Here is a 24,017-nt window from a genome sequence, read left to right on the forward strand (position 1 = left end):
ATGGGTTTTGTCTTTTTATCCAATTTGCCAGTCTGTGTCTTTTGATTGGGGCATTTAGTCCATTTACATTTAGGGTTAATATTGTTATGTGTGAATTTGATACTGCCATTTTGGTGCTGGATTTGTTTTCTTAAGTATTACTTTTATATGGAAATATATGAAAATACAGAGACATGTACCTTTCTTGCAAAAGAATTTGTAATGTATTTGGAAAGGACAAATGTTAATTAGTCATATGGAAGTTTAGCCTTCTTATGAAGAAATTCCTTTTTCAACCCTGTATTAGTCTATTTTCATGCTGCTGATAAAGACATACCTGAGATTGGGTAATTATAAAGAAAAAGAGGTTTAATGGGCTCACACTTCCACATGGCTTAGGAGGCCTCACAATCATGGCAGGAGGCAAAAGGCGCAACTTATATGGCAGCAGACAAGAGAGATGAGAACCAAGGGAAAGGGTTTCCTCTTATAAAACCACCAGATCTCTTGAGACTTAATCCCTACCATGAGAACAGTATGGGAGAAACCGCCTCTATAATTCAATTATCTCCCATTGAGTCCTTTCCACAACATGTGGGAATTATGGGAGCTATAATTCAGGATGAGATTTGCATGGGGACACAGCCAAACCATATCATTTTGCCCCTGACCCCTCCCAAATCTCATGTCCTCACATTTCAAAACCAATCATGCTTTCCTAACAGTCCCCCAAAGTCTTAGCTCATTTCAGCATTAACTCAAAAGTCCGCAGTCCAAAGTCTCATCTGAGACAAGGCAAGTCCCTTCCATCTATTAACCTGTAATAACCAAACAAGTTAGTTACTTCCTAGATGCACTGGGGGTACAGGCATTGGATAAATACAGCCATTCCAGGCTGGGTGTGGTGGCTCGTGCCTGTAATCTCAGCACTTTGGGAGGCCAAGATGGGCATTTAACCTGAGGTCAGGAGTTTGAGACCAGCGGCCAACCTGACAAAACCTTGTCTCTAATAAAAATACAAAAATTAGTACAATGTGGTGGTGAATGCCTGTAATCCCAGCTACTTGGGAGGCTGAGGTATGAGAATTGCTTAAACCTAGGAGGGGAGGTTGCACTGAGCTAAGATCATACCACTGCACTGTAACCTGGGTGACATTGAGACTCTGTCTTAAAAAAAAAAAAAAAAATTCCAAATGGGAGAAATTGACCAAAGGGGCTACAGACCCCATGCAAGTCCAAAATCCATCAGGGCAGTAAAGCTACAAAATGATCTCCATTGACTTCATGTCTCACATCTGAGTCACACTGATGCAAGAGGTGGGTTCTCATGGTCTTAGGCAACTCCACTCCTGTGCCTTTGCAGGGTACAGTCTCCTTCCCAGCTGCTTTCATGGGCTGCCGTTGAGTTTCTGTGGCTTTTTCAGGTGCACAGTGCAAGCTGTCAGTAAATCTACGAGTTTGAGGTCTGGAGAATGGTAGCTCTCTTCTCACAGCTCCATTAGATGGTGCCCCAAGGAGACTCTGCCTGGGGGCTCACACCCCAATTTCTCTTCCACACTGCCCTAGCAAAGGTTCTCCACAAGGGCCATGCTAGACTTCTGTCTAGACATCCAGGCATTTCCATATGTCCTTTGAAATCCAGGTGGAGGTACCCAAACCTCAATTTCTGACTTCTGTTTACCTGCAAGCTCAAAATCGCGTAGAAGCTGCCAAGGCTTGGGACTTCTACCCTCTGAAGCTAGGGCTCAAACTGTACTTTGGGCCCTTTTTACCATGGCTGGCATGGCTGGGAGGCAGGTCATCAAGTCCCTAGGCTGAACACAGCAGGTGGGCCCTGGGCCTGGCCCAGGAGACCATATTTTCTCCCTAGGCCTCCAGGCCTGTGATAGGAAGGGCTGCCACAAAAGTCTCTGACATACCCTGGAGACATTTTTCTCATTGTCTTGGTGATTAACATTTGACTCCTTATTACCTATGCAAATTTCTGTAGCTGGCTTGAATTTCTCCTTAGAAAAATCAGTATTTCTTTTCTGTTGCATCATCAGGCTGCAAATTTTCCCAACTTTTTGCTCTATTTCCCTTATAAAACTGAATACCTCTAAAAGCACCAAAGTCACCTCTTCAATGCTTTGCTGCTTAGAAATTTCTTTCGCCAGATACCCTAAATAATCTCTCACAAGTTCAGAGTTTCATAAATCTCTATGACAGGGGCAAAATGCCAACAGTTTTGCTGCTAAAACATAGCAAGAGTCACCTTTACTCCATTTCCCAACAAGTTTCTCATCTCCGTCTGAGACCACTTTAGCCTGGACTTCATTGTTCATATCATTATCAGTCATACAAGTCTCTATGAAGTTCCAAACTTTCCCGTGTTTTCCTGTCTTCTGATTCCTCCAAACTGTTCCAACCTCTGCCTGTTACCCAGTTCTGAAGTGCCCTACTCTATTGGTATCAATTTACTGTATTTATTCATTTTCATACTGCTGTTAAAGACATACATGAGATTGGGTAATTTATAAATCAAAAGAGATTTAATGGACTCACAGTTCCACGTGGCTGGGGAGGCCTCACAATTATGGTGGGAGGTGAAAGGCACATTTTACATGGTGTCTGACAAGACAGAATGAGAATCAAGTGAAAGGGGTTTTCCCTTATAAAACCACCAGATCTCATGAGACTTATTCATTGCCATGAGAACAGCATGGGGGAAACTGTCCCGATGATTCAATTATCTCCTACCAGGTCCCTCCCACAACACCTGGGAGTTATGAGAGCCACAATTCAAGATGAGATTTGGGTGGGGACACAGCCAAATCATATCGAATCCCTTTAACCAAGAGGCATCTAACTCATACTCCTGATAGTAACTTTAGTTCAATAAGCCCACCCTGTGCTTCCATTTCTGGATAGGCCCAGTCTTTAGAATGTTATTATTTCTACGTTGTATTAAACCTGTGTCTCAAAAAGCCATTGTGTGATCCTAGTTCTTTCCTTAGTCACACATAATATTAACTGTCTTACACAATGGACTGACAATTATTAGATAGAAGCCATTTTGTCTAATTTCTCCTCAAAAAAAGCTGTTTCTTCTTTGCATAGTAGTAACAGTTAATATTTCTGAGAGCTAAATACACTCCTGACAATATCCTAAACGTTACGCATGGTTTAGTTCATACAATTCTCCAATGATTCTTCTTGTTTAGCACATACTATTGATGTCCTAATTTAACAGTGAAACAATTGGATATGGAGAAACGGAATAATCCCTCCTAGCATCCCTGGGTGGTAAGAAGGTAGAGAGTCAGGATCAAGCTCCCAGCCTCTCTAACTGTTGAGGAAACATTAATTACTAGTGGGGTGCATTGCTACTTAAAATAGTCTCAGCTGTCACACAGGGTTTTCACAATTTGTATTAAATTTCTTGAAATATGCTATAGTTCATAAAAAGTCCTTCTTAAAATGTAGTATCCCAGTCAAGAAACAGTTCTTCAAAAGCGGCCTGATGCCACGGAGTAAAGTGAACCTATTATCTGCCTTGTCAGTTAGGTAGCAGTGCTCGGTAACCTAAGTTTGTACTGCTCTTGTTCCTTAAGTAGGTACATTGTGAAAGAGGCTCATTGTGAAAAAAGGTTCAAGTGAAAACCTTAGGATCTTATGCTATAAGCTTCTGTCAACATTTGTAGCTTCTATTTTTTAACTTATGTAATTGTTTGATTATGTTTTCCATTTATTTTTGAAGCAACCTAGAAATTTACATTCGTGCCTATTCAAGTTTATGGTGCCGTGGAGAGCTACTGAGATATATTAGAATTTGAGGTTTATTCCTCAATGTGTTGGCTATTTTTCCTGGGAATAGTTAACGTACAAATTTTTGTATTTCATTTAGACTTATAATTATACGTATTCATTATAAGAAGTTAGGATGTCTTTGAAAATAATTCTGCCTCTGAATTCCCAATACTCAGCATGTATGGGTATAAATCCACCACATTATTTCTTCATGTTTTCCCTTTTCTGTATCAGAGCATCATGTGGCCATTTGTTAGAGGAAATTGTTTCTGGTATCTTGACATATTGTTAACTAGTGTTTAGTTTCTAGTTATCAAATATTGCATCTCTTTTGTGTTTTCATAAGTATTACATAAAAGAAATGAGTAATTGAGTATCATGTAATATTATATTGTCATCCAACCCACAGAGTGGTAGAAAATATTCACAAACTATGCATCTGACAAAGGACTAATTTCCAAAAAAAAAAAAAAAAAAAAACAAATAATCTCATCGAAAAGTAGACAAAGGATATAAACAGATAATTTTCAAAAGAGGATATACAAACAACCAACAAAAATATAAAAAAAATTGCTCAGCATTACTAATTATCAGGGAAATGCAAATGAAAACTACAATAAGATACCACCTTACTCTTGCAAGAATGACCACAAAAAAAAGTTGTTGTGAATCTGGTGAAAAGGGAACACTTTTACACTGCTGGTGATAATGTAAACTAATACAACCACTATAAAAAACAGCATGGAGATTCCTTAAAGAACTAAAAGCAGAACTACCATTTGATCCAGCAATCCCACTACTGGGTATCTACCCAAAGGAAAAGAAGGTAGTATAGGAAAAAAACACATGCATGTTTATAGCAGCACAGTTTGCAATTGCAAAGATATGGAACCAATCTAAGGGCCTGACTGGATAAAGAAAATGTGGTATATATACACCATGAAATATTACTTAGCCATAAAAGGGAATGAAATAATGTCTTTTGCAGCAACTTGGATGGAGCTGAAGGCCATTATTCTAAGTGAAGTTACTCAGGAATGGAAAATCAAATATTGCATGTTCTCACTTATAAGTGGGAACTAAGCTATGAGGATACAAAGGCTAAAGAATGATATAGTAGGCTTTGGGGACTCAGTGGGTGAAGGATGAGGAAAGTGAGGGGTAAAAGACCACATATTGGGTTCAGTGTACAACTACTAGAGTGATAGGTGCACCAAAATCCCAGAAATCACCACTACAAAATGTATTCATGTAACCAAAAGCCACCTGTACCCCAAAAACTATTGAAATGAAAAATAAAATAAAATTAAAAAAATATATTGTCATTTTGACCAGAAACTCTTGCCATTAATACAGTAATAAAAAAAAGAAATTGTTGCTAATTTAAGTATAAACTAGCATAGAGCTCAGTTCTTAGATCTATGTTGTGTATGACCTTACTAGTGCCCTTTCATGGTTGAGTTGTCACTGTTTAGTACAGTAGTTATATCAGCTACTAAGCTGTCTTTGGAAACCTGGTGGTAGCAATTATCGCAGAGACCTAGATCTAACCCACAGGACTTCAAGTTGTTCACCAAATGCTAGGCCCTTTGGTCAGATCCAGAGACCAAGGAAATGGGTCATAGTAATATCTGGGATGATTGAACTATGAGAGAAAGACTCACAGTGAGTAATCTATACACAAAACTGCCACTGACAGAAGAAAGCGAGTCACTGTCATCTACTAATTAATAACTGTCAGAATTACTGAATACTGGAAATTCACACAGTGCCATTTGTTTTTTCTTATGATCATTCAACAAAGGGGTTAAATAATCAAAAGATTCTTCTGGTACATATAAAGTCAAACAGAGAATATTTAAGGATCTTGGAAAAAACATAAAGAAAGCATTAACATGGAGATCGTAAGTTAAGTGTACAATCCCTCATTTGTGATTAAAAAATACAAAAATACTCTGAAAATTGAAAAAAAATTAATACCTCATTAAAAAGCAAATTCTAATCTGACCTGCAAAACTTACTATTTTACTACAGAAATACAAATATGCTTGATTACATAGTACTCACAGAGATCCTACTGGGGTTGGTACATAATATACAGTATTGGGACTATTTTGGCTATCTAAAATCTGAAAATGCATGATGCTAAATGTATCTAACATTAAAAAATTTTGGAAAAAAGATTTTAAACCTCTACTTAAAGTCTTTCAGCTAAAAGTCCTTTTACATTAAGAGAACTTGCAGGATATTTTTCTACTGTACAGATTACTTTGCCAGTGGAAATAGAAAACTCCAGGTTAGTTTGTCAGGGATTTTTCTACTCTGAGTAGTGAATATATAATATCCAATTGGACATGTGTTCTCTTTGAATGTTGGTTCTTTGGTTTTCAGGCTGTTTAGATATATTCATACCATATTCAGTGCCTGTGGTAGATATGTCAATTAATGGATCCATCCTCCACCCTTGTAATTCCTTGTCTAGAAACCATGAGGTATATATGTGACCCACACCTGTTCACAGCTAATTTGGCCAGGAGCTGTCAACTGGTCTGAGATGAAAGAGCCAGTGATATGGCCTGACTCAAAAAGATGAGCTAGGCCTCTTCACTTTTCTCTTTGGAATTTAGATTCTCAGAAATGAAGCCATAAAATATATTAAAGGCCATGGAGATTGAATCCAGGGGGAGGCAGAGCTATGAGGAGGGACACATTGTGAGGCGCATTACAATGGAGAGCAAGTAACAATTATGTACAGAGATATAGTTATTCAATGAGAGAAAAAAATCATGAGCTTCAAAAGAAAAATAGATCAATTCATTGGTAGGGCTCTCCTGACTTTGGTGCTTTTTCCAGTACCAGTTCTAGTCCCATGTTTCTGCATAATATGCTTCTTTCGAATGCAGTAGCTTCAATGAGTGTCCATTCTTTGCAACTGAAAGAGACCCAACTAAAATTGCGGCACAGCTTTAAGATGCTAACATTGCCTGATTTTGCTTAACTTAGGAATTAATTTTACATTAGGAAAAAAATGCAGCCTATTGATTCAAGTTTCATTTTTAATTGGGGGTAGACCCACAACCTATGGTAAATATTGATTCAATTATTTTACTCTAAGAAGGCAATCTCATTTCCCATCTAATTTCCAAGTGTTTGAAAATATTTGAAATTATGTGTAGCCATATGTCTGAGATTTAGTTCATGGAACATTTGTGGAAGTGATACACACTGATTAATGTCATAAAACACCTTCTCTTTCCCTTTCTGGTGGCTGGATGGTAATGTCAGGGTGACCTCAGAAGCCAGAAGATGATTATGTCACTGTCTCCATCAGCCTGGATGTCTGAATAACTGAGTGGAACAGGAATTTCCCCCAACCCCAGGCCTAGAGCTTTCATATTCCACTCTTACATAAGTGTGAAATCAATGTCTGTTGTGTTTATTTTAGCCCTTAGAACATTGACATTAACATGCACCCTTGGATGTTAATAACGAAATCTCCTTTAATGTCTAAGTATACAAAATACTATCTAATCTTACTATTATATAGCTTGCATTTCCTTTTGAAAACATATTTGGGAGATATGTATTGAGAAGTTAGATAAATATCTTTCTTAAATTTGTGTACTCTGCATTCCTTATTTTACTAATTTATTCGTACACCTTTCACAAATATTGCTACTGTTTCCTGTAGAAGTAATTGCAGTTTCTTGAAAAATTTGTTTATTCACATTTAAGTGTATGAGTTATTCTAATATTTAGTTCCTAAGGGTATTTAAGATGAACAATTTAAAAATTTATATTGATTCTTCAAAATCATGTGTAACCTGAGTATCATAGCCATGCTATAATTCATAATATATGAGAGAGTTAAAATGACCTTCTAGACTTATATTATCATCCCAGAAGTTCATTTTGGAATGTGTGGAGACTAGACAAAAGCCAATTATTTGACCATGTCTGTTAATTGATTTTATATCTGGCGGGGAGTCCAGGAGATTGGGTTAGTCATTTTAGGAAAATGGCAAATGTCATAATTTCTGGGATAAGCAAAGGGAAACACATGTCGACAGTTATTTAAAGAGCTCAGTCTCAGAGCCTGAATTTTCTAGAAATATAGCTTGAGACAGAACTTATATGCTAAAACTGTATTTGGGTTTATTATCCTGGGGAGACAAAAGCAAAAACAAAAACAAAAACAAAAATGGAATTGAGACAAGAAAGAAGGGAAAACTGAGACATGGTGGTGCATTGCCAAGCTGGCAAAGCCAAGCTGGCTTATCAGGAAAACACAATTGGTTCCTGGAACGTACATGAAGCCTCAAGAGAGGAAGAAGGAAAATATACTTGCTTGCTCCTGCTCCTTCTTGTTCCTCATTGGTCAAAATTTGGCCCACAACATGTTAACTCATCTGCACATCTGGGTTATTTGACCAGGATTCTCTGGGCAGCTACTGAGGAAACCACAGTCTCTGTGGTCAAGAAGATCAGATGAAGCGGTTGCAAGGTTGCAGTGGCTGCCAGAGTTTTATGATTATGAGCAGAGCTTGGGTAGTCACTGAAACCCTCCAGAAACCAGGAAGAAGGCACAAGGCAGAGGCCTGGATAGAAGGTGGATGTATCAGCTGGATTTGGTATAAGCCTGCCCCAGAATACAGAACCCCGGCAAGAATTGCACAATTTCTCTTATTAAATAGGAAAATGCAATAAACTTTCTCAAACTCATATGCCTAACTCATCTCATCTACTTAGAGGAATTGTAACCTAGGAAGGAAGTAGCTTTCGATTCCCTACCAACTACATACCATACTTATAAAAAAATCATTTATACAAACAACTCAGCATGTTGTAAATGACCAAGATCATTATCATCTAATTGCAATCATTATCATTATCTAATGGCATTTCTGAAAGGGACCACCTGCCTATTTCTAAGCAGATGCACAAGTGATGGATTGATAACTAGATCATTACATTAGGGTACACTTAAATAGATTAAAAATTTAATTTGGAATTAGACCGAGGTAAGCCTGAACTACTTTTCTTAATAGAAACATATTTAGAAAAAGATATACTTTTAGGGCTGTTGGAATTTTTAAATAGTTTTTTAAAAAATTTTGTTTGTTTAACTTTTATGTTGCTGAGATGACATAAGGAAATGTATTGCAATAAAAAGCTATGTTAATTTCCACTGCAAAAGGGGGTATACATAGAGACTGAGAAAGTAAATCAAGAAATAGAGCCTATTAGCAAATACATTAAAAGTGAGGTTTTACTGTAGGAAAATATTTGCTATCAACACATAGCTGCCCTCTGAGGGAGATAAAGATACACTGTATTGAAAGACAAAGAAGGATGAGAACTAGCTAGCTGGCTCATTATTGGAAAGCCAACAAACCAAACATTCAGGGGCTAGCCTAGTGACATAGCTGCTGACTTGAGGAAAAGTTAATCCTTCTTTAAAATATTTGATTAAATTGCACAAATGAGAGTCCAATGTAATCAAACCAAATAAAATCTTTCTTGAGCAGCATAAATTATGCTTTTTCTGCCTGGGTGAACATGCTCACAGGCTGTAGGCTGCCTTTTTAGAGTGAAGTACTGCATTTAACTGCTGTGTCATGCCTAATGAAAAATGTACTCAGCAAGATGGTTATTCCATTGAATTTTGGAAGCAGTTAGGAACACTAATAGCCTCTTATTTTTCAAACATGCTTAATGATATAATGAATATAAAATAATTCCCTCTACAAATCAATATGACCTTTTTATAACAAAAGAGCAACAAAAGGATCCATTACTTTACAGAAATTCTCATCTATAGCAGATGTTCCATTGAATTCTATCCTCAGGATTTTATAAAAAAGTACAGGCTGTGAGGTGAAAAGAGGGTTTTCTTCTCTCTCACATGTTTTAATGCTAAATGAGAGTATGAAAACTAGATGATCCAAAGAATTGACAGATACTCTATAATAAAAAAAAATCCTTCAAACTCTATAGATATAGAAAACATAATGATAAATTTTAACATATACTTTGAAATCAGTTTTATTAGTAATTTTTAAACAAAAGCCAGTGTTAATATAAATTTCTAATTTATTTATACTCCATGATAAGAGACCTCCTATTGTTACAATCTGCTGAACTGTCAAGAAGCAAAGGAAGACAAACTAAATTTAAAGAAATTTGTCATTAGAAATCTTAAACATGTGAGCAAAACTACTATATGCAATTGAATGGAATTTTCCCATATCAAAATACAGATGCCATTTAACATGTATTTCTATGTGAGAAAATCCTTAGACACCTAGTGTAACAAATTATCACCATTTGCAAGAAAATAGGACATTGTGGCATAAAGCAAGGGACTGACACTATGAAAACAGATTTATGTTATAAGTATTTGAGATATGAAATTATCAGATTAACTGGTCCAAATAAAAATCACAATAATGGTTTTTGGAATTTAGATGATCCTTCAGGCTATTGCTTAGGCCTTGCTATCTTTTCTACCCATCTTCTGACTTCTGTCACTTCAATACCATGAACTATACCAGCCTTTAAATTATCTTTGAAGTTACATGATTTAATCTTTTCTATGAGCTGCAAATCTGCCATATTTTCTCTGACTTGTCCAAAGAGTAATCTTTCTCCTAAAAAGCAACATAAATTATGATTTTAGGTGAAAGAAGGGGAAATAGAGGGAATAAAAGGCAAATGAATAAAATAGATTGAGATAATGCACGTGAGGAAATTAACACTTTCCAGAAGAACATATTGGAATGCTCAAAGATGCGAGTTATTATGCATGATTAGATGAAATGAATTCATGTTTCACAGCTTCATTAACTTATGTTCTAAGAGGCCATTTAAAAAGCATTGAAATAATATTAAATTAAATCTTATGAATATTTATTAGAAGAATGTGTACATGTTTGAGTTGAAGTGCTTTCCGTAAATCACTTTTATTTTTACAGCATCAACTGAGAGGTCTCCATGAAAGTTTTTACTCCAGGTACTTCATCTCCTCTTTTTGGTATTACATCTTCTGCATCCATTCATAGGAAGAATATTGCTACAATGCTTGTATTAATTTTTTGGTCCCACAAGCTAAAACAAAACCCTCCAAAATATATGGATTTTTAAATCCAAGTGTCTTCTGTTAATTCTAATCAATGTTACCATCAACGTACCATAATCAACGTACCATAATCAGAACATACATGTGTGAAAGAGAAGAAAATCTATCCTCAAGACACGAGAGAGCAACAATAACAGCAAAATCAATATAAGCTAATGAGTGTAAGTATACATATATGTGTATCTCAGCAGGGAAAATGGGGAGAGACTATTGTGTAGGAGTGTAATCCCAATCACCATAACACATAAAAGAGAGGCAGCCATTGCATTACCAAACAGAACAAATGTGAAAGTACCATAGTTATTTGGTTGTCTCTGCACACAAGCTGATTTTATAACATGCATATAGATTAAATGGTATGTAAATATAACTTTTCTACAAGTGTTTGAGTTTGACTCAAGGTATTGTAACAGAATTTCACTCATCATTTAAAAAAATAGCTTTAAAATGTAAAGTATGCATTCATTCTGGATACCTGTTAAATGTAAGATGCAGATAAGTAGATAAAAGATAGAGGTTTTCAAGAATTTTTTTTTTTCACATTTTAAGCTACTTACTGGGTGACAGTGTCATGTTGAGATTGTCTGTGTTTTGGAAAGGTCATTTTCCAGGTGCCGCTGGTCCAGTCCCCTAACTTGTCATAACTGATCTGGTAGACAGACAGATTTTACCATTCACTTAACTGAATGGTAAAGCTCTTAGCTTGCAATTTATTTCAAGGCCACTATTGCTAGCCTCAGTTATGCCATTTGGTCTGTCTGTGTATGTGTGTATGTTTGCTAGAGTGGAGGAGAGAGTAGAGAACGAGTAGAAACGTGTAACTTACTCTGAAATGAGTTATAGTTTACAAATATTTTCAAATTTGTGAGAAAATAAATAAATTGCAAATTTAATGACCTATTTCATTTATACATTATCCTCATCTGAACATACGAGATAGATTTGAAAAGATAAAACACTCACCCAGACTCTAGGCCAAAAAAAAAAAAAAACCTATATGGCATCAAACAAACACCTGATTGATATTGTTGTTGATGACATTTGTCCAGCTAAATAAACCTTATTCCTCACAGGCCATAAACGTATATTCCTCAAATCCTGGAAAAATGAAAAGCAAAAAACAATTCTCTATTCTCCCATCCTCAAAGGCACATGTGTTAAAGTGTAAGTTTTCCTTTAATAAAATGACATAGGAAATGGCATTTCTTTAAAATGATTGGCTGAACAATGTTTGACAATAAAACTATAAGAAAGGTTAAATGTTTTTGTTTAATTGATTGATTTAAGAATTTCAGAATACAGTAGGTTGTTTTTGTCATTAAAAAATGTTTCACAACAAGGCAAGTATGAAAGACTTTTTCATATCCACGAACTTCTGTTATAAAAAGAGTTTGGATTCTTTTGTCTCTATTTCTCCGTTTGAATTCATTTACAACCAATATTGTCCAAATGTAAAAATGATCTGTTGGCCTACAAGACATCAGACAAATCCTGTAATATTCAGTAAAAAAAAGCTTTTATATTTTTTGAAGCAAAAAGTTGCATGCCATGAGATATAAAAAGACTACTTCCAGGACAATTAGCATTCAACTCGATGTCTAGAATTCAGTGAGAATTATATGTATGTTTATTGCAGCACTGTTTACAACAGCAAAGACTTGGAACCAACCCAAATGCCCTCAATGATAGACTATACAAAAAAATGTAGCATGTATATACTATGGAATACTATGCAGCCATAAAAAAGATGAGTTCATGTCCTTTGCAGGGACACGGATGAAGCTGGAAACTCTCACCCTCAGCAAACTAACATAGGAACAGAAAACCTGGCACCACATGTTCTCACTCATAAGTGGCAGTTGAACAATGAGAACACATGGACACAGGGAGAGGAATGTCGCATACTGGGGCTGGCCAGGGGGTGCAGGGCAAGGGGAGGGAAAACATTAGGAAAAATACCTAATGCGTGTGGGGCATAAAACCTGGATTATGGGTTGGTAGGTGCAGCAAATCACCATGGTAACATGTACACCTATGTAACAAACCTGCACGTTCTGCACATGTATCCCAGAACTTAAATTTTTTTAAAAAAGTAAATGCCTATAAACAGAAAAAGAAAAGAATTATGAGTGAGTTATAAACCTTGATAATGTGTTTTCTGTTCCCCAAATTCCAATTTCTTATTATAATGTGCATCCATAATTCCTATGAACTTTTTAAAAGGATGTTCCTATTTTAAAAGCGTAACCTAGCTCATACCTGAGAAAATGCTCCCTATTGTTTTAAACAATTAAAGCGAGACATGAGTTAGATTATTCTGATTTAGCTAGTATTTTACTCAATAGCTTAAAAATAAAAAATAATTTTTAAGAAGATACAGAAAAAGGAGATTTTTGCCTGAGCATAACTGGGAACAGAAGAATGGGAAAGCAGGAATAAACAATGCTGAACAGAAAGCTAAAGGACAGAAAGGAAGAGGAAAACAAATAGAAAATTATAGTTCAATTAGGGACTTCATATCACTGTGGAAGAGGTGCTTGGCTGCTAAATACCTAAAAATATCTGCAATAAAAATGTCTGTTTTTCCATCTGTCCTCGTTCTTCCTTCTCTCTTCATTGATTAAAAATGGAAGACAAACTAGGTAGAAAAGCGGCATTACTATGGGGGTCACCACAGTCCTGATCATCAAACCTAGCACAGATTGGGGTTATGGGAAGGTTAAGTAGTAAAATGGGAGAAAATTAACTTGTCAGGCAAAGGCTGTGAAGCTGGCTGGTGAAGGTTGTTCAGTCCCTGTGCATGGTTACAGCACAGTCACTCAGGTGCACCAAGCAGGGAGAAGGTCGCACCCCTTGAGGCTGCCACAAGCACAGGGTCATTTTAGTTTTACTAAGTAATATCTCAAACTGGGAGTTGTTTGACAAGGTGTGTATATGAGGATAAATTCCAGTTAAATGCCTTCCAGAAACAACTTCTTTTTCTGTTCTGTTAACTACAGGACATTTGTTTAATTAGATAATGTGCAATAAAAATGCAAGAAGATGCCTGTTGCTGAATAGTCATGAGAAGAGGAGAAAAAATATTTTCCTTTCTTTTTTAAAACACAAGATGTTAAATTTTCTTCAGTTAAGATGGTAACTTATTTTCAATGTAACTCTTGGAAGCACAGGGTAGACTTTTAAAAAGCATAACCTATCAGACTGGCAAAAATGCAGAAGTTTTATAGCATCATAAATTTGGTAAGGCTGTGGGAGCATTGTAGTCATATACTGCTGATGGGAAAGCAAAATGTTACATCACCTATGAAAGGAAATGTGGCACTACACAGCAAAATTACATGTGAATATAAGCTCTCATTGCAAAAAATACAAAGGTCATCATGAAGCCATTCACTGCAGGCTTATTTGTGATAGCAAAAGACTGGAAACAACTCAAATGTCCTCAGTAGGGTTCCAGTTGAATAAACAATGTTCTAAAAGAAAAGGAAAAATAGTTTCATACATTGCTGTGCAGCTATCTCCAAATTTATTATTAAGTAAAAAAATCAAAAAGGAGAAAATATGTATTGTATGTATCTACTAATTTAATAAGGGGGTGATATTAAAATACACATGTATTTTATCATAATATAAACAAATCAATATTGAAATCAAAGTTACTGATGGGGAAAGGAGGAGGAAGTGGAAGAGACAGAAATAAAAGTTAGAGTTTCCTGAATGTATCTTTTTTGGCAGATTTGATTTTGACACTATGTAAATATTTTACATTACTAATTACATTAAATCTTTAAAATGAAATCCTTAGCAAAAAGGAGCAAATGAATCTAATTGTGTGGAGATAGTGCACAACCACACAGGGAAGAGTTATTTCAAGTTACTTTGGAATAGCATAGTTTAATTATTCTTTCATTATGAGACAGACATACCTGAAAAACCAAACTTTGGGTATAGGAAATTTGGGTATAAAAATCACTTTCACTAATTTTATCGTGGGTATTTATTCTGAGATTGCTTGCTACCTTTGTGCAATGGAACATATATTTAGTTATGCTGGTATTACTGGGAATTAGTATTTTTAGTATGGGAAAAAGGAGATAGAAACATAAGATCAATGAGGTGAGTAAAAAACTGTTCTGAATCTGCAATCGAAATATCAGAAGGAACTCAAATTGCATTTTATCCTAAAAGGAACCAGAGCTTTTAGGGAAATGAAGGATTCTGATTCTGGAATGAGAAATGTTCAAGATGAGCCTGGAATATCATGCCATACCAGGAAGTAAAGAGATTTTCAAAACTCGTGGAGTTGTATCAAAAAAACTAAGGTGTAATTTAAAGAGTCTTTCACTTGTCAGGATGAATGAATTTATGCATTAGTGAAACCAGTAACTGTAATGAATGGAATATATAAAATGTATGCACTTCCATGAGTTCATAATAATAATAAAGACAAAATGGATTCGATCAGCTTTGTTGGATGCTGTAACAATGAATTTTAGCAAAAAGTGATAAAAAATGTATTAAACTGTATTTTCCAAGATGATAGCAACACGATCTGCCATTTCATGTGATCATACAATGTAAATTGCCATTCTTCCCATTGAGATGTAAGGTCTGTGTTCTCTCCCCTCAGTTTGGTGAACCTGTGATTTTGGTCTGTGATTTCCAAGACGAAGTCATAAAATATGATACAGCTATTTCTCTTAAAAATCAACCACTATGCTGGAGAAAGCCGCCGGCTAGAATGGAAGTGGACATGTTTTAGATGACAAACCCATTTGAAATTTTCCATACACGTGAGTGAGGATGAACCCTCAGGATACCTTCAATCCAGTCACAGTCTGACTGCAACCACATGAGAAACTCCAAGTGTGAATGAACTAGCTGAATGCAGCCAACCCCCAGAACTGTGGGAAATAATAATAAAATAATTGACATTGTGTTGTTAATTGTTTGTTTTGTTTTTTGAGACACAGTCTCTCTCTGTCATCCAGGGTGGAGTGCAGTGAGCAATCATGGCTCAGCAGCCTCAATTCTCAGGCTCAAGTGATACTCCCACTTTAGCCTCCTGAACAGATGGGAGGTGCAAGTCACTATGCCTGGCTAATGTTTGTATTTTTTGTACAGTTAGGGTCTTGCTATGTTACTTATTGTTCTGAAACTCTTGGGCTCAAGCAATCCTTCAGCCTCAACCACTCAAAGTGTTGAGATTATAGACATGAGCTGCCACATCTTGCCTGGTATTGTTTTAAGGTACTAAGTTTTGGGGTGTGTTAGCCACAGATAACTGCAATATATTAGGAAAATATCAAGCATGTGTTCTGCTTTTTCTATAAAACAAATAAGTGACAAGAAGAAATTTTTCTATCTGTATTTCATCTAGTAAATGTAGAAAATGGTAGAATGGTAGAATTAGAATACCATCACTAATGGATTCAGAAAATGATCATTATATTTGTCTGTTTTCATGCTACTGATAAAGATATACCCAAGACTGAGCAATTTACAAAAAAAAAGAGGTTCAATTGGACTTACAGTTCCACATGCCTGGGTAAGCCTCACAATCTTGGTGGAAGGCAAAGAGGAGCAAGTCACATCTTACATGGATGGCAGCAGGCAAGGAGAGACAGTTTGTGCTGGGTAACTTCTCTTTTTAAAACCATCAGATTCATAACACTATTCACTATCACAAGAACAGCAGGGAAAAGACTTGCCCCCATGATTCAATTATCTCCCACTGGGTCCCTCCCACAATGTGGGAATTCAAGATGAGATTCTGGTGGGTACAAAGCCAAAGCATATCATTCTGCCCCTGAGCACTCCCAAATCTCATATTTTCACAGTTCAAAATCAATCACACCTTCCCAACAGTCCCCCAGAATCTCAATTCATTTAAGCATTAACTCAAAAGTCACAGTCCAAAGTTTCATGCAAGACAAGGTAAGTCCCTTTCACCTATGAGTCTGTAAAAGGAAGTTAGCTACTTCCTAGATACAATGGGGGCTACAGGCATTGGATAAATACAGCCATTCCAAATGGGAGAAATTGGCCCCAAAAAAGGGAATACAGGCCCCATGCAAGTCCAAAATCCATGGGGCAGTCAAATCTTCAAGCTACAAAATGACCCTTTTGACTCCATGTCTCACATTTAGGTCACACTGATGCAAGAGGTGGGTACCCATGATCTTGGGCAACACTATCCCTGTGGCTTTGCAGGACACTCCCTTCCTCCTGCCTCCCAGCTGTTTTCACCTGGTTGCATTGAGTGTCTGCAGCTTTTCTAAGCACATGGAGAAGCTGTCAGTGGAACTATAATTCTGGGGTCTGAAGGATGGTGGCCCTCTTCTCGCAGCTCCATGAGGTAGTGCCCCAGTGGTGACTCTGTGTAGGGTCACTGTCCCCACATTTCTCTTCTGCATTGCCATAGCAGAAGTTCTTCGTGAGGGCCCTGCCTCTGCAACAAACCTCTGCCTGGACATCCAGGTGTTTTCATGCATCCTCTTAAATCTAGGCAGAGGCTCCCAAACCTTAATTCTTGACTTCTGTGTATCCACAGGGTTAATACCATATGGAAGCTGCCAATGCTTGAGGCTTGCACCATTTGAAGACACGTCCTGAGCTCAATATTGGCCCCTTTTAGCCATATTTGGAGTGGCTGAGACACAGGGCATCAACTCCCTAGGCTGCACACAGCACAGGGATGCTGGGTCTAGCCCAGGAAACCACTTTTTCCTCCTAGGCCTCTAGGCCTGTGATGGGAGGGGCTGCTGTGAAGACCTCTGACATGTCCTGGAGACATTTTTCCCATTGTCTTGGGCATTAACATTTAGTTCCTTGTTACTTGTGCAAATTTCTGCAGTTGTCTTGAATCTCTCCTCAAAAAATGGGATTTTCTTTTCTTATCGCATAGTCAGGCTGCAGATTTTCTGAACTTGTATGCTCTGCTTCCCTCATAAAACAGAATGCTGTTTAACAGCACTCAAGTCGTCTCTTGAATGCTTTGTTCCTTAAAAATTTCTTCCACCAGATACCCTAATCCATTTCTCCCAAGTTAAAATTTCCACAGATCTCTAGCGCAGGGCAAAATGCTACCAGTCTCTTTGCTAAAACATAACAGGAGTCACCTTTGCTCCAGTTTCCAACAAGTTTCTCATCTTCGTCTGAGAGCACCTCAGCCTGGATTTCATTGTCCATATCATTATCAGCATTTTGGTCAAAGCTATTCAACAAGTCTCTAGGAAGATCTAAACTTCCCCAAACTTTCCTTTTTTTGATTCTTCCAAACTGTTCCAACCTCTGCCTGTTACTCAGTTCCAAAGTCGCTTTCATACTTCTGGGTATGAATTCAGTAAATTGGTACTCACTCTACTGGTACCAATTTACTGTATTAGTTGGTTTTCATGCTGCTGATTAAGATATACTATAGACTGGGCAATTTACAAAAGAAACAGGTTTATTTGGACATAAAGTTCCACATGGCTGGGGAAGCCTCACAATTACAACAGAAGGCATGGAAGAGCAAGTCACATCTTACATGGATGGTAGTATGCAAAGAGAGAGAGCTTGTGCAGGGGAATTCTTCTTTTTAAAACCGTGAGGTCTCATGAAATTTATTTACTATTACGAGAACAGCATGGGAAAGACTTGCCCCCATGATTCAATTACTTATCACCCGGTCTCTCCCACAACACGTGGGAATGCAAGATGAGATTTGGGTGTGGATGCAGCCAAACCATATCAATCACTGATGACTTTAACATCATGAAAAAAGACAACACAAGATTACGTGGGTTCTAATGGAATTATACACTGCCACCTATGAAAGATCCTATTGGAAATACTGGGGACAGAGCAGCATATTAATTCTGAGATATAATCAACAAATTTCAGGGCATAAGAAATATTAATAACAAATTATCTGGTCTCTTAAATAATTTCAAGGGAAGAAAGAGGGGAAAAACAGTTTTTTTTTAAAGAGACATAACCAATTGCAAAAGACCTTATTTTTCTTCTAATTCAGTTAAATAAGCCTTAGAAATATATGAGATAGAGTATTTGATGATTTAAAGTTAATTTTTAGTATTCAAAGAATGGTAATGATATTGTGGTTGTATTACAAAAAGAATCCTTATGTTTGGAGATACATACTGAAATGCTTTGATGTCTAAGATTTGCTGCAAATTAATCTAGGGCAGGGTAGGAACATAGATGGAGTATAACCGGCCATGTGTTGGTAATGGTGGAAACTGAGTCATGAGCATATGCAGGTGCTTTATATTATTATTCTTTGGTAAAAATTTGAATTTTCTCATTATGCCTAATTTAAAATATGCATCTGAAGTGCTGAATGCTAATCCTGGGTCTGTGATCTCTGGGGCAGTCTCTTCATAATCCACATTATGATATGCCCAGTTGACAAACCAAAGTAAGTGAATTTGGCCATACAAATGTCTAAAGTGATTTCCTACATGGCGGGGGGCGGGAAGAAAACCTCTTAAATATTACATTTCTACTTCTTCCAGTGATTTATATTTAATTATAAAACTAAGTTAAGGTGAAATGTCTAGGCATGAAAACTAAATAAAACTAAAACTAGCAAACAAAACCATTGTTTTAAAACTCAGAAAATTACGAGAAGCAGTATAGTGGGAAGAGTGTATTGCTGGGTTCAGAAAAACAGGATTTTTTTTTCCAACTAATAAAGTAAGTGACCATAGGAAAGTTATGTAAACTTGTGCCCTCATTTACCTTATTGATTCAGGTAGCCCATTGGTGATACAATCTCCCTAGAATCCAATCCAGTCCAGCTCAGCTCAGCTCAGTCCAACTCAGCTCAACTCAGTTCAGTCCAGGGTTGTTCTGTTCTATTTTATTTTATATATTTTTTTGTTTAAAAATACAAATTGCAATAAATAATTGAGTCCATCCTGCCTAGAAATGGCATTTGCTGATAGGGGTGTTGGGAGCATTCTCATTCTAAAGAATAGTCTCAGGAGGGGCCGGGATGGCCATTTAGAAAGAGATGTGGTCTGTGGTACTCATGAATAATTCCTCATGAAGCGGGGAGTGAATTTGGTACTTTTGGCTGAAAAATCCAGGTTCTCGCACTCGTACTGACATAGGTAAAAACTTGACCCAAAGAGAACGAAGAAAAGCAAGGTATGGAGACAGCACAACCGGGAGCAGCACAGAGCGAGAGGAACTTGTAGCCTCAGCCAAGGGAAGGGATGAGTGATTGTACGATCCTGCCCAGGAAACTATGCTTCTCCCATGGATCTTTGCAACAAGGAGATCAAGAGATTCCCTCATAAGCCCGTGCAACTAGGGCCTGGGCTGATACACAGAGCTGGGTGGAGTCTCAGCAGAGCAGCCACTCGGACACACACAGAGACCCAGGAGTTTTGCATACTCTAGCCCTGGGACTCCTGGCAAGGTGGGAGACTCACCAGTACATTCCGCTAGGGAGGCTGAATCCAGGGAGCCCAGGCTGCTGCTTTCAATCAGAGGCCTGCGAATGACCAGTTTGGTGTGAGGCTGGGTCAATCTTTCTCTTTTTTTTATGTTCTAGCATTACAAACTAAGTTTCAGAAATATGGTCAGATCACATTACTAGCAAATCATAGATGTCAATCCTGGTCCTAGAGGGAGTCTTTGAGTTTTCACGAGCCAATTTAAGAATATCACATCACAGCCAGGGGAGGTGGCTCATGCCAGTAATCCCAGCACTTTGAGAAGCCAAGGCGGGCAGATCACTTGAAATCAGGAGTTTGAGACCAGCCTGGCCAATATGGCGAAACCCCGTCTCTACCAAAAACACAAAAATTAGTTGGGCATGGTGGTATTCCCTGTAGTCCCCGCTACTCAGGAGGCTGAGGCAAGAGAATCCCTTGAACCCAGGGGGCAGAGGTTGCAGTGAGCCGAGATCGCACCACTACATTCCAGCCTGCATGACAGAGCCAGACTCTGTCAACAAAAGAATAACAAAAAGAGTGTCATGTCCCTTTCCCTGAAGCAGATTGAGAAATAAATCAAGTAGTGGCAGACAGAGGAGAAGGGATCATCTTTCTTTCTATTGAAAGTTAAATTAGAGCACATATACTTGCTAATGGTAAATCCCAGCATTTGGCAGATTTGCATGCACAGGACTTGAGCAGGCCTTTCACTCTCCTCCCTCCGCACTCCACTTTCCCTCTTCACCTTCCCCCCTAATCTAGACTACAGGGCAAACTAAGCTTGTCCCTGAAAGTAGCTCATGTTCATGACTAGAATAGAGGAGAGGAGATGACCACACCAGGCGTGGTCTTCCCCAGTTTGCCAATCAGCTTCCTTTAGTGCTGAGTGAGTAAAAGGTCACAAAGAGGATTCTGGATAACTCTAATGTCTCTGTATACGCATGGAAGGAAACATCCAGAGTGGGAAGAAGCATTTGGCTCTATATTACCTAGATTAATTTTTCTTTTCACTCATTAAACTCAAATAATAATATCATCCTCAACCTTCAGAAGAAGAGATGCACAAGTTTCAGAATAGTTTTACTCTCATTTTCATGAGGTTGTTCTTCAAATTCCTGAATCAAATTCACTGGATTACCTTGGTATTCCTGGGCCATTGTAAAATTTGCCTCTAGAATACCCTGAAATTGATATGTACATTACATTATGTATATAAACTTTAATGCCAGTCTCAATCCAAAGTTGAATATTCATTCTCTATTTTCTTTCAATTTCCAAATTACATCCAGCTACATTTTCAAACAGTATGACAGAGGTTTTTCAATGAGATTTAATGACAAAAAGGAAGAAAGCATAAATTTCCTCTAGTACTAAGATGCCAACACCATCAAAATATCCCAGATCTGAATATCAAGATTTATAAAGTATTATAAAAATCCCAGGACAAAACTGAAGTTCAAAGACAAAGTATCTTTTCAAGTTAAGCCAAAATAAAGTTCAAATAAATTTAAGTTCAATATCAGATTATTTTCCCCTTTGGAGTTAAATGCTAGGCGTTTTATTTATAAATTGTAATTAAGACCTCAAACTATCCTCCCAACTTTATCATTCAGCTCAGTCCCAGGCAGGGCAATTCTGAATGACTACACGAAGTTTGTCTTCTTTCAGCAGCTGCCTACTGGGATGGATATCAGAGGAATAGGTGCGTTTCCTTCATTTAGGGCTTAAAAATTTGTAATGTCAAGTCTCTGATGTACCTCACTTTAAGGAATCCAAAGGATGAATAAAAATTAGAGATTATTATAATATTGGCTCCATGCCCACCAAATTTAAAAAAACAAACTAATCTCTAGTGCCTATATTAATCATCTCTTGCAAATTATTTTTCCAGAAGCCAATGTTATCAAAGACCAAGTCAGAGACTCAGTATTCTCTGAGAAAAGGTGAAAAGGATGCTGATAAATCCATCTAGTTGTGTGCAATCTGAAACCTATACAATTAAATTCCACAGGGATACATCTTTCAGCAAGAGGCTAATTTAGGCACCACAGATTTGCCTGTCTGGGGTAGGGAGGATCCATCTGTGTATCTTGCTTTCTCTCTCAGAGTGACAAAGAGCCACTGTCGTTTTCCCACAAAGTTGAAAAATTTGCATTCTTGAGAGCACCAAATACCAGGTCTTAGCTAAAGTGCTTTTCTGATCACTAAGAAGTACATTCAAAACCTCTGGATTTCTACTATCTCTAGAACTGAGCATGAACTGTATAGCATCTTCTTTCTTTCAGGAGCAGGTGTTCATTCCTGGGCTACTATTATTGCTGCTATGCTCTTTTATATAAGTCATATTTGGGCGCCCCAATATTGTTTCCCTAATAATGTTTCTCATTTTAATTATAATTTTATAATAAATTTATAAATGAAATCAGTCCAGAATCAAAGTGAATTTGTGGGCAAGCCTCATAAATCCAAAGCTAATATTAATGTGTTCTCCTTTCTGGACCTTGAAAGGAATTAAAAACATAAAAGCAAGAATAATTTGACAAGCCTACCCAGGCCTGGCACTAACAATTTATAGGCAGGGCTTCATTAGTACCCTCTGTAAAACTAGAAGGACACAGAGTCCTGTCACTCTAAAACAGCAAATATTCTGTCCAACAATGCCTGCAAGGCTTGAAAAGACCTGCAACAACTGAACGTTGCCTTGGCCACAACTACTTTGAAAAAGTTGTGTTTGTTCTTTATAGTGACTGGGGCCACCTACAACTTCTGGAGAGCCTCCTAGTTGGTCCCTATTGCCTAGGTCCCCATTGCCTAGGTCCCCCAGGCTGCCAAGGATTTGACTGAGGCCAGATTCCTTAACTAAGGCCATCACTCTTTGCCTAAGTCCCAGTCTCTAAAACACCCAGTCATTTATATGCGGACAAAGCCGCCATAACCTATTTTGACCCAATGACATTAAAATATTATGTTCCTATAGAATTAACATCTATTCTTTATGTCATAGCATTTAAAAGCTAGTCTTATATACATCTCAAAAAATAAGAAAAAGAAAAGAAAAATAGAAGTTCAAAATTCCTAGCCAAAATAGTGAATTCCAAGTCTAACATTAAAGATCTTGGTGGTCCCTCCCACAGCCTCTTGACATGGACATTTAGTCTTGCGTCTCACTCATCCGTTTTATTTTTCAGAGATTGTAGGCCATGCATGAAATGTTGGGGATCTTTAAGGAAGGGAGGGAAATACATAGCATCCCTGTCCCATAGCTAGGTTCTGGATAAATTCAAAAATAAAACAAAGAGACACAGATGAAGTTCAAAAATATCAACTTTATTTTTGGTCAGTGCAAAGTTAAAGACATGACTTTATATATAAGCAAGTGAGTTTCTCTCATCTTAGAGTTAGACAGAACTACCCACATGGTTACAGATAGCACAGGACTGGCAGGCCTCCTGCCATAGTTAGAGTGACCAAGAAAGCTTCCTCCCAACTCCCAAGAGGAAGAAGGCCATAGCTAAACTGATAATGCTAAATTTATTCTTTACAAATTTAGTAGTTGTGCAGTGTAAGTCTTTCCACCTCCCCCGGGAGAATCGAGGAAGGGAATGGAGAGTGTAACACTAATGAACTTTATAACCAAAGAAGGAAAAAAGGGAATAAAACAT

The sequence above is a fragment of the Cebus imitator genome, unplaced genomic scaffold (genome assembly GCF_001604975.1).
Source record: "Cebus imitator isolate Cc_AM_T3 unplaced genomic scaffold, Cebus_imitator-1.0 Scaffold96, whole genome shotgun sequence".
Classification (NCBI taxonomy): domain Eukaryota; kingdom Metazoa; phylum Chordata; class Mammalia; order Primates; family Cebidae; genus Cebus; species Cebus imitator.